Source organism: Polypterus senegalus, chromosome 3 (genome assembly GCF_016835505.1).
Source record: "Polypterus senegalus isolate Bchr_013 chromosome 3, ASM1683550v1, whole genome shotgun sequence".
NCBI lineage: Eukaryota > Metazoa > Chordata > Cladistia > Polypteriformes > Polypteridae > Polypterus > Polypterus senegalus.
In genome coordinates, this window is record NC_053156.1 from 179332812 (window position 1) to 179347568 (window position 14757).

Consider the following 14757-nt stretch of genomic DNA (forward strand, 5'->3'; position numbering starts at 1 on the left):
TTGTGTGAGTGTGTGTGCCCTGCGGTGGGCTGGCACCCTGTCCAGGGTTTGTTTCCTGCCTTGCACCCTGTGCTGCCTGGGATTGGCTCCAACAGACCCCCATGAACCTGTAGTTAGGATATAGCAGGTTGAAAAATGGATGGATAGATGTGCTAGATAAAAAATTTTAAGTTGAATAATTGAATGTTTTGTGCATATGGAGCTACAGTGAATTCTGTGCATGGCTGCCTTCTACTCCTTTTCTGAAATGTTGAGTAAGAGATCCTTTTCCTACTGTACTTTGGAATCTTTAAAAGGAATGGATTTTAAAATGGTTTTATATATTATAGAAATGTCTGAGTCTTCAAGACTGATCAGTATCTCTTATGGAATAGAAACAGGTGAGAGGTGAGAAAAATTGGGAAGATTCTGAGTCCAGATATCTTTTGAAATTCTGCTAGTACAGTTAGGGCTGCATGAACTGAATTTTATGGGTCTGATACATACAGTACCATATCATCTGCATATAGTGATATTTTCTGTTCAAGTCATTCTCTAAAAATCCCTTATATCTCTGATGCATTTTGAAAGTGAACAGCCAATGGCTTTATGGCGATTGCAAATAGCAGTGGTGACAAGGAGCACCTGTTTGAAGTAGTCTGAGATAGTGTTGTTAATACAAATTGAAGCTTCTGGACTCGTATACAGTCGTTTGTTAGCATGTATGTTAGGGCCAAACCCAAATTTATACAAAGTGGTGAATCAGTAATCCCATTCAACCATATCCAATGCTTTTTCTGCATCCAAAGATAATAAGACCTCTGGAGTGTTGGACTTTATGGGTGAATAAATTACATTAAATAGGTGTTGGAGATTGGAAGCCAAATGGCAACCTTTAATAAATCCAGTTTGGTTTTGTGGTATTACTGAAGGGGGCACTTTCTCTCTCCTTCCAGCTAGGATTTTGGAGAGTATCTTAACATCATTATTCATAAGTGAGATTAGTCAGTATGATGCAAATTGTAATAAGTCCTTATTTTTCTTAGGAAAAACTGTAATGCTTGGTGAAAAGTTTGAGGTAGAATTTTACTGTCTCTGGCTTCTATAAAAGTTGCTAATAAAAGGGGAGCTAACTTGATTGAAATTTTTTTTATAAAATTCAGCAGGGTAACCAATACAAAAATGTATATAGCACATTTAAAAACAACAATAGTTGAGCAAAGTACTGTACAGACGAAATACAGTGCAAAATACAATAAGACAATAAAATTAACAAACACAGCTCTTAATAATTATAATGAATTAAAAGCCAAGGAATATAAATATGCCTTAAGAAGTGATTTTAAAAATGGGAAAAGAAGGGGCCAGCCTAACATGAAGTGGTAACCTCTACCAGAGTCTAAGGCACAATCTTCCCAATACTTTAGTCTTGATTTACGGCCACGAGAAGCAACTGATCACTTTCACTCTTGTCCCAAGCCTGAATAAATGGGGTGAGTCACGTCAGGAAGGGCATCCGGTGTAAACTTTTTCCAGATCAATATGTGACTACATCAGATTTCCATACCGGATAGTTCAAGGCCCGGGTTAACAACAGCCGCCACCAGTATTGTTAGCCAATAGGGTGCTGGCAGAAACTGGGGTACTGTTGCCCGAAGAAGGAGAAGAAGAGGGGGATAGGTTTGTCTGGAGGCAAGAGGAGAAGTGGACGGTAAAGAGAGTGGAAGAGAAAGTAGGAACTTTGAATGTTGGCTGTATGACCAGTAATGGGAGAGAGTTAGTCAATGATGGAGAGAAGGGAGGTTGATATATTGTGAGTGCAAGAGACCAGATGGAAGGGGAGTAAGGCTAGGTGTATCGGAGGTAAATTCAAATTGTTCTACCATGGTGTGGATGGGAGGAGAAATAGGGTAGGCATTACCCTGAAGGAACAGTATATTAAGAGTGTTTTGGAAGTGGAAAGAGTGTCGGACAGAATGATGATTATGAAGCTGGAAATTGGAGGTGTGATGATGATTGTTGTTAGTGCATATGCCCCACAAGTTTTGGTGTGTGATGGATGAGAAAGAAGATTTCTAGAGTGAGCTGGATGAAGTGGTGGAGAGTGTACCCAAGGGGGAGAGAGTGGTGATTGAAGTAAATTTCAATGGGTATATTGGTAAAGAGAACAGAGGAGAAAAGGAAGTGACAGGTGGTTGTGGTGTCAAGGAGAGGAATGCAGAAGGTCAGATGGTACTTGATTTTGTGAAAAGGATAGACATGGCTGTGGTGAATACGTATTTTAAGAAGAGGGAGGGGCACAGGGTGACATACAAGAAAGGAGGAAGATGCACAGAGGTAGCTTATATCTTATGCAAGAGGGTCAGTCTGAAGGAGATTGGAGACTGCAAAGCTGTGGCAGGGGAAAGCATAGTTAGGCAGCATAGGATGGTGGTCTGTAGGGTGACGTTGGATATCAAGAAGAGGAAGAGAGTGAGGATAGAGCAAAGGATTGAATGGTGGAAGTTGAAAAAGTAAGACTGTAAGCTTGAGTTCAAGGAGGAGGTTAGGCAGGGACTTGGTGGCAGTGAAAACTTACCAAAAGCTGGGTGACTACAACAGAAGTAGTAAGGGTGATAGCTAGAAGGGTGCTTGGTGTGACATCTGGACAGAAGAAGGAAGATAAGGAAACATTGTGGTGAAATGGGGAAGTACAGCACAGTATACAAAGGAAGAGGTTGTCGAAGAAGAAGTGGGACAATCAGAGAGATGAAGAAAGTAGACAGGAGTACAAGGAAATAAGGTGTAAGGTGAAGAGAGAGGTGTGCGAAGGCTAAAGAAAAGGCGTATGATAAGTTGTATAAGAGGTTGGACACTAAGAAGGGAGAAAAGGATCTGTACTGATTGGCTAGCCAGATGGACCGAGCTGGGAAGGATGTGCAGAAGGTTAGGGTTACAAAGGAAAAAGATGCAAACATACTCATAAGCGAGGAGAATGTGTTGAGCAGATAGAAAGAGTACTTTGAGAGGCTGATGAATGAAAAGAATGAGAGAGAAAAGGCTGGAGGATGATGAGATAGTAAATCAGGAAGTACAACAGATTAGCAAGAAGGATGTAATAACAGCTATGAAGAGGATGAAGAATGGAAAGGCTCTTAGTTCAAATGACATACCTGTGGAGACATGATGGTGTTTAGTAGAGATGGCAGTGGAGTTTTTAAGTAGACTGTTTAATGCAATCTTGGAAAGTGAGAGGATGCCTGAGGAAAGTGAGAGGATGCCTGAGGAGTGGAGAAGTGTACTGTACCGATTTTTAAGAATAACAGTGATGTGCAGAACTGTAGTAACCACAAAGAGATAAAATTATTCAACTACAGCATTAAGGTTTGGGAAAGAGTAGTGGAAGCTAGGTTAAGAAAGGAGGTGATGATTAGTGAGCAGAAGTATGGTTTTACACCAGGAAAGTACAGTAGATGCAGTGGTGATGGAGAAATATAGAGAGTGTCTTTGTGGACTTAGAGAAAGCATATGACAGGGTGCCTAGAGACGAGTTGTAGTACTGCATGAGAAAGTTGGGGGTGGCTGAGAAGTATGTAAGAGTGGTACAAGATATGTATGAGGGAAATGTGACAGCAGTGAGGTCTGCAGTAGGAGTGATGGATTTATTTAAGGTAGAGGTGAGATTACATCAGGGATCAGCTCTGAGCCCTTTCTTATTTGCAGTGGTGATGGGCAGTTCAGGGTTCTTTCAACAAGTGCATTATGAGGCTCAAATTAAGGCACTCCCTGGGTGCCTCGTCTGTTGTCTGTTTATGCTCCGACTGCAGTGAATGATGTCCCTGTGAGGGAGACATTTTATTTAAAAATTTTGCTCGGTGGTTGATGTGTGCCCATGAGGTGACACTGGATGGTCATGGGTGATTTCAGTGTGACCACTGGCCCTTGACAGGGCTGGCTATTGTATTGGCCCCCATGGATCTGACAATTGTGGTGAAAATTGCTTCATGTTCCTTGCCTTTGCAAAAGGTCAGGGGCTATGGATCACCTGGATACTGGTTCCAATGCCAAGTCGTTGGACTTGGTACTCCAGTACTGGTGGTGTGGTGAGGGAGATCGATCACATCCTTGGCGGCAGACGCTGGAGGCTCTTTCAAAACTGCAGGGTCTACAAAAGTGCCCAGATTGTGAATTCTGATCGTAGACTTGTTCTTACTACTGTGAAGATCCAGCTTAGGTCCAGTAGACAACCACCTACTAGGAAAATGAGGCTGGACCTTGCTAGACTCCAAGATCAGGCTGTTTCTATCGTGTTTGTACACAGTTTGTGTGAGGAACTTGCAGACTTGGGTGCGACTGCTGATACTAATGTGATGTGGAAGACCTTCCGTGACAAGACCCTGAAAGTTTCTAAGGGTTGTGTTAGGGTTGACAGTGTTCCAGAAGGAGTTGTTTCATCTCACAGGGCACCCTGGATATCATCGAGGGGAGTCGCAGCTCATGGCTTGATGGCAACTCCGGTCTGTACTGGGAACTGAGAAGGATAGCTGTGAAGGCTCTGAGGGCAGATAAGGATTAGAGCAATCTGTGAGCAAGTGACACACCATCTATGGTCTAGCGACCCACATCCTGCTTACAGAGGAATCGATGCATTATGCACATCTGAATCTATTCCCTGGAGAGTTGTAGTCAGACTGGCTAATAGAAGGGTCCTTACAGATCACACTGCACTTGTGACCTGCTAGGCTGATTATTTTGAGCAGCTGTTTAAAGCTGATCCTCATGCTAGGATGCTGGATATCTATGGGTACATGGTTCTTGAGGCTGATCCTCCAATTATCTGTGAACTACCCAGTCTCGCAAAGATTGCACAGGTGGTGAACCAGCTGAGGGTAGGGAGAGCTGCAGGGATGTGTGGTATCTGGGGTGAACTTCTCCAGGCTCTTGGTAAGGCAGTCCTCCTGTCATTGCAGGCAATCTTTGTTTCCATTTGGGAGACAGGTATCATCCAAGCTGACTGGAAAATGGGACTTGTCCCTACCTGGAAACGGTGGGGTTATCACCTGGATTGTGGCAGCTACAGTGGGATAATATTGCTTTCAGTGCCGGGTGATGTCCTAGCTAGGGTCATCTTCAGTAGGATCCGTGATCACTTGCTCACCTACCAGCAAATGGAGCAGTCTGGTTTTACACCTAAGACCTAAGAAGTCTACCATCAACCGCATCCTGGCACTGAGGGTTCTCATGGAGTACAAATGCAAATATTGGCAGAGTTTCTTTGCAGCCTTTGTCAATTTTTGTAAAGCATTTGACTCAGTTGTTTGAGTTGCCTTGTGGGACATCCTGAGACTTTGCAGGATCCCCTTAAAGTTGCTAGATATCATGGCTAGCCTGTACACTGGTACTGTGAGTGCTGTGCAGAGTGAAAGCAGAACCTCTGTGTTTTTCCCAGTTGATTCTGGGGTTCATTGGGAGTGTGTTCTTGCTATTACTCTGTTCAGTGCTTGCTTGGGCTGGGTTTTGGGCAGGGTTGTAGGGTCCAGTGGCTGTGGGGCATTTGCTGGTGAAGAGAGATTAACTGATCTCGACTCTGCTGATGATGCTGATATTCACAGTCAATACAGGCTCTGATCAGGGCTCTCAAGAGACTGAGAGAGGAGTCCTGGTGTCTGGGCTTGAGAGTGTACTAGATAAAAACCAAGAGCCAGGCCTTTAATGACCTCTTGGGCACAACCTTTAGCAGCGTGTCTGTCTGAGGAGAAAATGTCGACCTTATCAAGAGGTTTTACTTTCCTTGCCAGTGACATTCATGTCTCTGGTCACTCTTCCTATGAAGTCAGTAGACCTGAGACGAAGACTGGACTCCTTTGGTACTGTGTCTCTTCAGAAAATCTTTGGGTACCGCTGGTTTGACTTTGTATTAAATGAACGGGTGCTCATGGAGTCCCAAATGAGACACATTACCTTCATTGTGAGAGAGCATCAGTTACGGTACTGCGGCGATGAAGCACGATTCCCCTAGGCAGTCCAACAAAAGTTTTAAAGAGTTTGTATTACTATGCTTCAAGGGTAAATAAATCTGTGTATCATCCAGTGAAACAAGATGCCATAACTTCTGAAAATATACCCTAAAATTCCTAAAGGAAGTGTACAGAATAAAAAAGGAGTAGCCCAACTCTGAGGAACTCTGCAAGTATGAATAAGAATCGAAAAGGGGACAAAATCACAAAAGAGAACAGAACAACTTCTGTCTGACAAATAAGACTTGAACCACTCCAAAGTACTACCTTTAATGCACAGAGAGTGCTCCAGGTGATGAATGAGGATACTGTGGTGTATAGTATCAAAAGCCACTGTCAGATCCAAAAGCATGAGAATGGCATGAAATGGCAGGTTTTAAAAACCTTTAAAAGTGCAACTTCAGTGCCGTGAAGGGCTTTAAAAGCAGACAGGAGTACCTCAAGAACATTTAAATATGATTTCAATTGAATAAATACAATTTTCTTCAAACTTTTTGACAAAAATGGAAGTTTTGAAATTGGCCTAAAATTGGAAAGAACTGAGGTGTCCTAATTTATTTTTTGACGAGTGGATGCACTACTGCATGGTTAAAAGTTCTGGGTATAATAACGCCGGAAGCGAGACTGCTGTTGATAATTATTTGGATATTAGGTCCAATAGTGTCAAAAATTTCTTTATGATCAAATTTTTTGTTTAACAAAGAAAGGGACTCAGCCTCAAACTGGTTTTAAGCAGCAGAGCAAGTAGTAGAAATGGATAATTCATAAGAAGCAGGTAAAAATAATGTTCTAATGTGTGTAACCTTTTCAACAAAAAAAAGAGGAAATTCTTCACTTGTTTTTTGGGGACATGTCAAGATAAGAAGATTGGGGGTTTTAAGAACTGCATTGATAGTACTAAAAGGAGCACAAAATTTAAGGCTGTTTTTAAAAAAAATGAGAAATATTTTGCCTTTTTAAGTTTAACAGTTTGCTGATACTTATGCAAGCTAATCCTCAAAATGTCAAAAGACAACTGTAATTTCCACTGGCACATCTTACAGCACGAGTGGTGTAATTTAGCCATGATTCATTTAAAGATTTAGAATGCATAATTTTAAATGGGGCAGCACTATCCAAAATAAGCTGGCAGGTGGAATAAAATAGTGAGGTTAACTCCTTGGTATCAGAACAAGACGAGGACCCTGAATTAATCCCTGTAACATTATTAAAGGCAGCAGAAAATGCACAGGAGTGGAAGTGGTAAATACACAGCAAGCCAAAGCACATAATTTAGAAGCATGACAGAGAAATGATATTTCAAATAAAACAGGCATGTGGTCAGAAAAGAATGCATAATAAAGTTCAAAGTTAAATGAATGCCCATGCTGTTGAGTAGAGCCTGTTACAGATCATAAAAAAACATTGTATATACAAATGATTTATTAGTGCACAGGTCACTTTAAAATTAATGCAGTCAGTTCATTAGTATTTTACTGCATTCAGTTCTTTGTTTTTTAAAATGTAATTACATAACAACTTTACTTTCTGTTAGCAGCACTCCCTTCTTTAAACATTTATTAATCTCTCAGCTTCTCTGCAAAAATTACACCTGATCTTTAAATCAAAGCTTTGTGATACCAAGTGTTTCATCTGCTCATTAGTTCAGAGAAAAATCAGTTGATTTTGGGACTTCAGACCACCATCTTGGAGGTTGTTGTGGGGCAATAGCTGGAATCACTAGATTGCTATAAGTAAGTGCAAGGACATTCTCCCCAGACGTCTCTCTGGTAGCAATAGGTATCTTGTTCACTTGAAAAGGGCTTTCCTATACCCTAATGGACCTAATGCAATTTCATTTACCATATTTTCTTAACTGTAATTTTCGTGTTCTTCAAACTCCAATTTTGAAATAACTTGAAATATGTATTTAACTTGAGAACTGTACATGTATTGCTATGAAAAACTGATAATTTGGAAAATAATAACTTATTTTTTTCCATACATCTGTACGCTTTCCTGTAGCATGCCTGATATTTTAATCAGAGTAAGGACTTGAAGAAGTTATCAAAAATAGACTGAATATGTACAGTGAAACTAAACAAGTAAGAGATAAACAAGTGATGAATTTGATTTATTTTATGGTTTTTATTTTATTAATTTAATTTATGGTTGTTTGGAATTGGAGTTGTGCAGTAGCTAAGATTCAGTAACAGAAATCATTCTTCATTAACTTGTGTGTTTCTGTCTTAAATCGTTTTTGAAAAATCTATTTTGAAGTGATAGAGCACAATATAATCATGATGCCTCCATTTCCTTTTAATTAAAAAGATGCAGCTTGTTTAATCTTTTTTCATACTGTAGCTGATTATATACAGCTGTGAAATTCATCAGTATCTTTTTTTGGAGCTCGTCTAGCACTTTTGGACAAGAGCAAAAGTGATTTAAGAAATTAAAATAAAAAAAGATCCCTTGTGTGTTTTGTGAAAAAAAATTATGCTACATTTTGCATTGTCTCTTGACAGCATAATAATGTTGATAAAAGGTGATCCAGTAAACAAAGAGTTTAATTAGAAGTAGCAATCATTATGTGTATAAAAAAGGTGACAATTAATAAATAACAGACTTGGGTGCAGAAAATAATGAATGATGAAAAGGAACAGCTACTTCAGTGTTGTTTTCACTTGTATGTCCGTTACTCTTAAAAGAGGAAATGTCAGAGCAACACCTTAACAAATAAGACTGGGAAACCGTAGTAATGTGTGTTAAATCTCTGTAATAGTAAAAAAAGAAAAAAAAAAAGACATTTCTGGATTCACGTGATAATGGGTACTGCAGAATATTTGAAATACTTTTATATTAAAAGTACTGTAAATCTCCTAATTGTACCAAGGTATGGTTGTTACGAAAGCATGTTGGAATTAATACCCTTTAAGACAATACAGAGCCTCCATTAGTGCTCTCCCATTATGGCTCAAATGAGAGAAAAGCTAAACTCTCCTGGAGCTGTCGTCTCTTGGTAAGGTGTTTGTCACCTGTGTTCATAGCCTAGTTTAGCTCAGCTCAAAATAACTGTATACACTTGAGAAGAGTGTGTAGCAGGTGCAGTATATAGTAGTTAATGAGTAAAATAAAGGTGTGAGCATAATAGGCTTTGGTAACAGAAACAGGGCAATGGAAACAATCAAAGAGATTGCAGAATGTTGTGCTAGTCATATACTCGTACCATCAACTTTATGAAAAGAGGAGCTGACTGTGTGGAGCCAAGGCCAAAAGGCAGTAAAATTAACATTGAATGTTTTAGGAAAGAATACTTACTGACTAAAACCCTTCAAATATCTGTGCAAGGACAAAGAGCAGCACTACGATTCTGTGGCCAGTACAGGATCTCTATTGTTTTTCCTGGAACTGTTAGGTCAAGTCTTTGTTGGTCAGTCATGCAAGTATAAATTTCATTGTGCTTTGTACACATGACAATACTAATGCTACTACTGCTACTACTACTACAACTACTACTTCTTTTGGTATGAAAACCATATCATTGGTATTCTAAACCCAAACAACAATGTTCGATTTTTGATATGATATACTTTGTTAATCCCTAATCCTTGGCGTCAGGGTGCACAGATGCACTTAAGTGATTTTAGATACAATTAAATCCTTGATCTCTAAATTATATTATCATTCACAATAAAAGATGGCACACATTCATGTTATAGATATACATGCCAGTAAACGGGTGATAGAATAAGTGATAATTAATGGGAAGGAGAACAAACAGTGTAGGCAAAGGCAGAGAGCTTGAAAATAAAAAAAAAATAACAAGAAGGCCACAGAGTTAGGAAAATAGGGGAAAAGTAAAGTTTAGTAACGCCAAAGAAAGACGGGCAATAGGCTATGAAGGGGGGAGTATTAGAGGAGCTAGGGGGCCAGCGAGTGGTATATAACAGCAGTAGTTCTTTAATCTGATATTAATGTATTAATTATAATAATTTAACATAAATAATTGAAACCTAATAAAAAGAGTTGAGCAGCTTAGTTGTTCAAATCCAAATTAAAAAAAAAAGGCATTACAATGCAAATCCAGTTTGATGTTGGACTTTTTGGAGGTGGCTTGGATAAGTCAGTCCTCCTCGAAGTCTGCGTCTGCAGAAGATGCGAGGTGACCCAGCACTTTGACCTAAGGCTTGCTGAACTGGAGAAGGTGGCTGACCTGTGTTGAAGTAGAGAGTTTGTGGACTTGGCCCAGGTGTCCTTTATGAAGAAGGTGTGCACACCTAAGATAGTACAGAAGGAGACTTCAGACCAGATAGATAGACACAGGTGCATCTACATCTGACTGAACCAACGCAAAGGGTGCACATTATCTGGGGTCATCAACCCCGGAATTGGAAGTGTGAAATCATTTTTTACGACTTTGCTGAGCTGGTTGTTGACTCTAAATCTCTTGAGGTTGTAGGCAGAAATGACTAACCCCAAAAGGCCAGCACAAAACCAGTCCTCAGAAAGAGAGAGATTTTGATAGTGTGGAATCATGAGGGTAATTGAAATGCATGAGAGATTTGTGCGGTGCGTTGCCTTCTGGGTGTACAGTTGGGTGATAGACTCGTGGCAGGAGCAGGGATGAATCCAGTTGTTATTGTCCATGTTGGAGCAAATTGCATACATAGGGACAGACTGTCAGTTGTGCAATATAAATTTAAAGAGTTACATGCCAAGTTAAGGAGCAGAGCTGACAAGGCAGTCTTCTCTGAAGTTCTACCTCACCCAATCAACAGACAAGTTAAAAATGAGGAGATTAGAAGGCTTAATGTATGTTTCAAATCCTGGTGTAGGCTAGAAGGGTATAGGTTATTACGTCATTGGTACTCATTTTGGAACAAATGGAGCCTGTTCAACCGTCATGAGTTACATTTTAACCAAGGCATGTAAGTAGGTTAGTTGAGGATTATTTACACTAGGCAAATGTGGGCTAGAGGGAGTTTATGGCTTTATGGACATTCAAAACATGACCTGATGTTATTTTGAAGACATTAGGAGTATAGAATTCGTAAACTTTCTTCTTCTGCCTCCCTGATTGTCTCCTAACCGTCCAACTTGAGCTGACCCTCTAATGTACTCATTTCTAATCCTATCCATCCTCGCCACACCCAGTGCAAATTTTAGCATCTTTAACTCTTCCACCTCCAGCTCTGTCTCCTGCTTTCTGATCAGTGCCACCGTCTCCAACCCATATAACATAGCTGGTCTCACTACCATCCTGTAGACCTTCCCTTTCACTCTTTTTAATACCCGTCTGTCAAAAATTACTCCTGACACTCTTCTCCACCCATTCCACCCTGCTTGCACTCTCTTTTTCACCTCTCTTCCACAATCCCCTTTACTCAGTACTGTTGATCCCAAGTATTTAAACTCATCCACCTTTGCCCACTCTACTGCCTGCATCCTCACCATTCCACTGACCTCCCTCTCATTTACACACATGTATTCTGTCTTGTTCCTACTGACCTTCATTCCTCTCCTCTCTATAGCATATCTCCACCTTTCTAGGGTCTCCTCAACCTGCTCCCTACTATCTCTACAGATCACAATGTCATCAGCAAACATCATAGTCCATGGGGACTCCTGTCTAATCTCGTCTGTCAACCTGTCCATCACCATTGCAAATAAGAAAGGGCTCAGAGCCAATCTCTGATGTAATCCCACCTCCAACTTGAATGCATCCGTCACTTCTACCGCAGACCTCACCACAGTCATACTTCCCTCGTACATGTCCTGTACATCTCTTACGTACTTCTCTGCCACTCCCGACTTCCTCATACAATACCACAGCTCCTCTCGTGGCACCCTGTCATATGCTTTCTCCAGGTCCACAAAGACACAATGGAACTCCTTCTGGCCTTCTCTAAACTTCTCTATCAACACACTCAGAGCAAACATTGCATCTGTGATGCTCTTTTTTGGCATGTAACCATACTGCTGCTCACTAATCACCACCTCACTTCTTAACCTAGCTTCCATTGCTCTTTCCCATAACTTCATGCTGTGGCTCATCAATTTTATTCCCCTGTAGTTACTGCAGTCCTACAGATCCCCCTTATTCTTAAATATCGGCACCAGTACATTTCTCCACTCCTCAGGCATCCTCTCACTTTCCAAGATTCCATTAAACTATCTAGTTAAAAACTCCACTGCCATCTCTCCTAGACACCATCATGCTTCCACAGGTGTGTCATCTGGACCAACGGCCTTCCCATTTTTCATCCTCTTCGTAGCTGTCCTTACTTCCTCCTTGCTAATCCATTGCACTTCCTGATTCACTATCTCCACATCATCCAACCTCTTCTCTTTCTCATTCTCTTCATTCATCAGCCTCTCAAAGTACTCTTTTCATCTGCTCAACGCATTCTCCTCGCTTGTGAGTACATTTCCATCTTTATCCTTTATCACCCTAACCTGCTGCACATCTTTCCCAGCACGGTCCCTCTGTCTAGCCCGGGGTGGGCAAACTACGGCCTGCAAACCACATCCGGCCCATTGGTCTTTTTAACCCAGCCCGCCGAAGATTGGTACAAAATTGCCCAAATCAAATCATATCATTATTATGACTGCATTCATTTGACCTTGTCCTGTAATGCCTGGTGTTCCACCAGGTGGCGCATCAGGCGCAGTGATACATTGACTTGATTTTGCGGAGCCCAGGTTACTCTCTGTTATTACTCTGCTACTGCTCTGCAACAATGAGTGGGCCAAACAAAAGAAAAGTCAACAGTGAGTGCAGAGTGTTTAATAAGGAATGGACAACTATACTTTTTACTGAAGTCCAGTCAAAGGCTGTATGTCTTATTTGCCAAGAAACCGTTGCAGTTTTAAAGGAATACAACATCAGCCGTCAACTTTCGACCAAGCATGCTAATTACGCTAACAACCAGTCAATGCAATAACGGACGGCTTCCGCTCAGAGGTTGGCAGCTAGTTTGCAGGCTCAGCAAAACACCTTTATCCGACAAATTGCTATCCAAGAATCAAGCACGAAGGCAAGTTATGTGCTGCCATTCAAATTAGCAAAGACCAGCAAGCCTTTCTCCGAAGGGGAGTTTCTCAAAGAGTGTATGGTAGAGACAGCAGGTATCTTGTGTCCTGAGAGCAAGAACAAATTTGAAAAAATCAGCTTATCACGCAGGACAGTGATTCACCGTGTTGAGCTAATTGACGAAGACTTAGCTAGCAAGTTAAACAATAAAGCGGAGTCATTTACATTATATTCCTTGGCACTGGACGAAAGTAATGACATAAAGGACACCGCTCAGCTTTTAATTTTTATCACAGGGATTAATGAAAATTTTGAGATAACGGAGGGGTTTTTGACTATGGAATCCCTAAAGGTGGAAAACGCGGGGAGAGGACTTGTATGACAGCGTGTCGGCAGTCATCAATAGGCACAAGCTACCTTGGAGTATGTTCGCCAATGTTACCACAGATGGATCACCAAATCTGACTGGAAAAAACATTGGGTTGCTCAAAAGAATCCCGGAGAGGGTGAAGGAGGACAACCCTGAGCAGGAGGTAATTTTCTTACACTGCCTAATCCACCAGGAAGCACTGTGTAAATCTGTATTGCAGCTTGACTACGTAGTGAAGTCAGTTGTAAAACACGTTAACTTTGTTCGAGCGAGGGGACTTCAGCATCGTTAGTTTATTAAGTTTCTTGAAGAAATTGACGCTGATCACCAGGACTTGCTTTACCACTCCAGTGTCCGCTGGTTAAGTTTGGGGAAAGTATGTTGACGAGTGTGGGAGCTCAAACAGGAGATTATCTAATTTTTGGAGCTACTTGAGAAAGCTGACGATTTTCCTGAGCTGAGTGACGCAGATTGGCTTTGTGATTTATCTTTTGCTGTGGACATACTGACACACATGAATGAGCTGAACATGAAGCTACAAGGGAAAGACCAGTTTGTGCATGAAATGTACACAAACATCAGAGCCTTCAAAACCAAGCTAGCTTTATTTTCAAAGCAAATGTCAAACGACTCATTCGTTCATTTCCCCCGACTGGCTATGCTGAAAGAGGCCCCTCGACTTGTGAAAAAATACAGGAAATCACTGGACGACCTGCATGGAGAATTCTGCCGTCGGTTCTCTGATTTTGGAAAAATTTACAGGTCACTTCAGCTGGTGTCATGTCCCTTCACACAGGACCTTGAAACGGCACCACAGGAGTTGCAGTTGGAACTAATTGATCTCCAATGTGACATCGTCTTAAAGGAGAAGTTCAACTCTCTTAAACTAGATGAGTTTTTTGCTTCATTAAGCACAGCCAAATTTCCAAACATCCAGAAGATGGCACAGAGGATGCTGGTGTTATTTGGCTCTACGTATGTGTGTAAACAGACTTTTAGTGTGATGAACACCAACAAAGCACCACACAGATCCCAGCTGAGCGATGAACACATCAGATCTGTTCTGAGAATTGCCACAACAAAACTAACACCAGTCTTCGATGCACTGGCAAAAAAGGGTGATCAACAACACTGTTCCCACTAAAAGATAATGTAAATATTAACACTGTAATGCCTTTTTTATGTTTATGTTTGATATGTATGCATCTAGTGCTGGCCCAGCCTGTCTGTCAAATTTTAAAAGTCAATGTGGCCCCTGAGCCAAAAGGTTTGCCCACCCCTAGTCTAGCCAATCGGTACAGGTCCTTTTCTCCCTCCTTAGTGTCCAACCTCTCATACAACTCATCATACGCCTTTTCTTTAGCCTTCTCCACCTCTCTCTTTACCTTGCGCCTTATCTC

At 41.1% G+C, this 14757-nt stretch overlaps 1 protein-coding gene across 2 annotated transcripts in view; it reads left to right on the forward strand.

The window, feature by feature from the left end:
• Positions 1-14757, forward strand: part of LOC120525717 (calpain-1 catalytic subunit-like) — a 166597-nt gene that overhangs the window by 140056 nt on the left and 11784 nt on the right. The window lies entirely within an intron of this gene.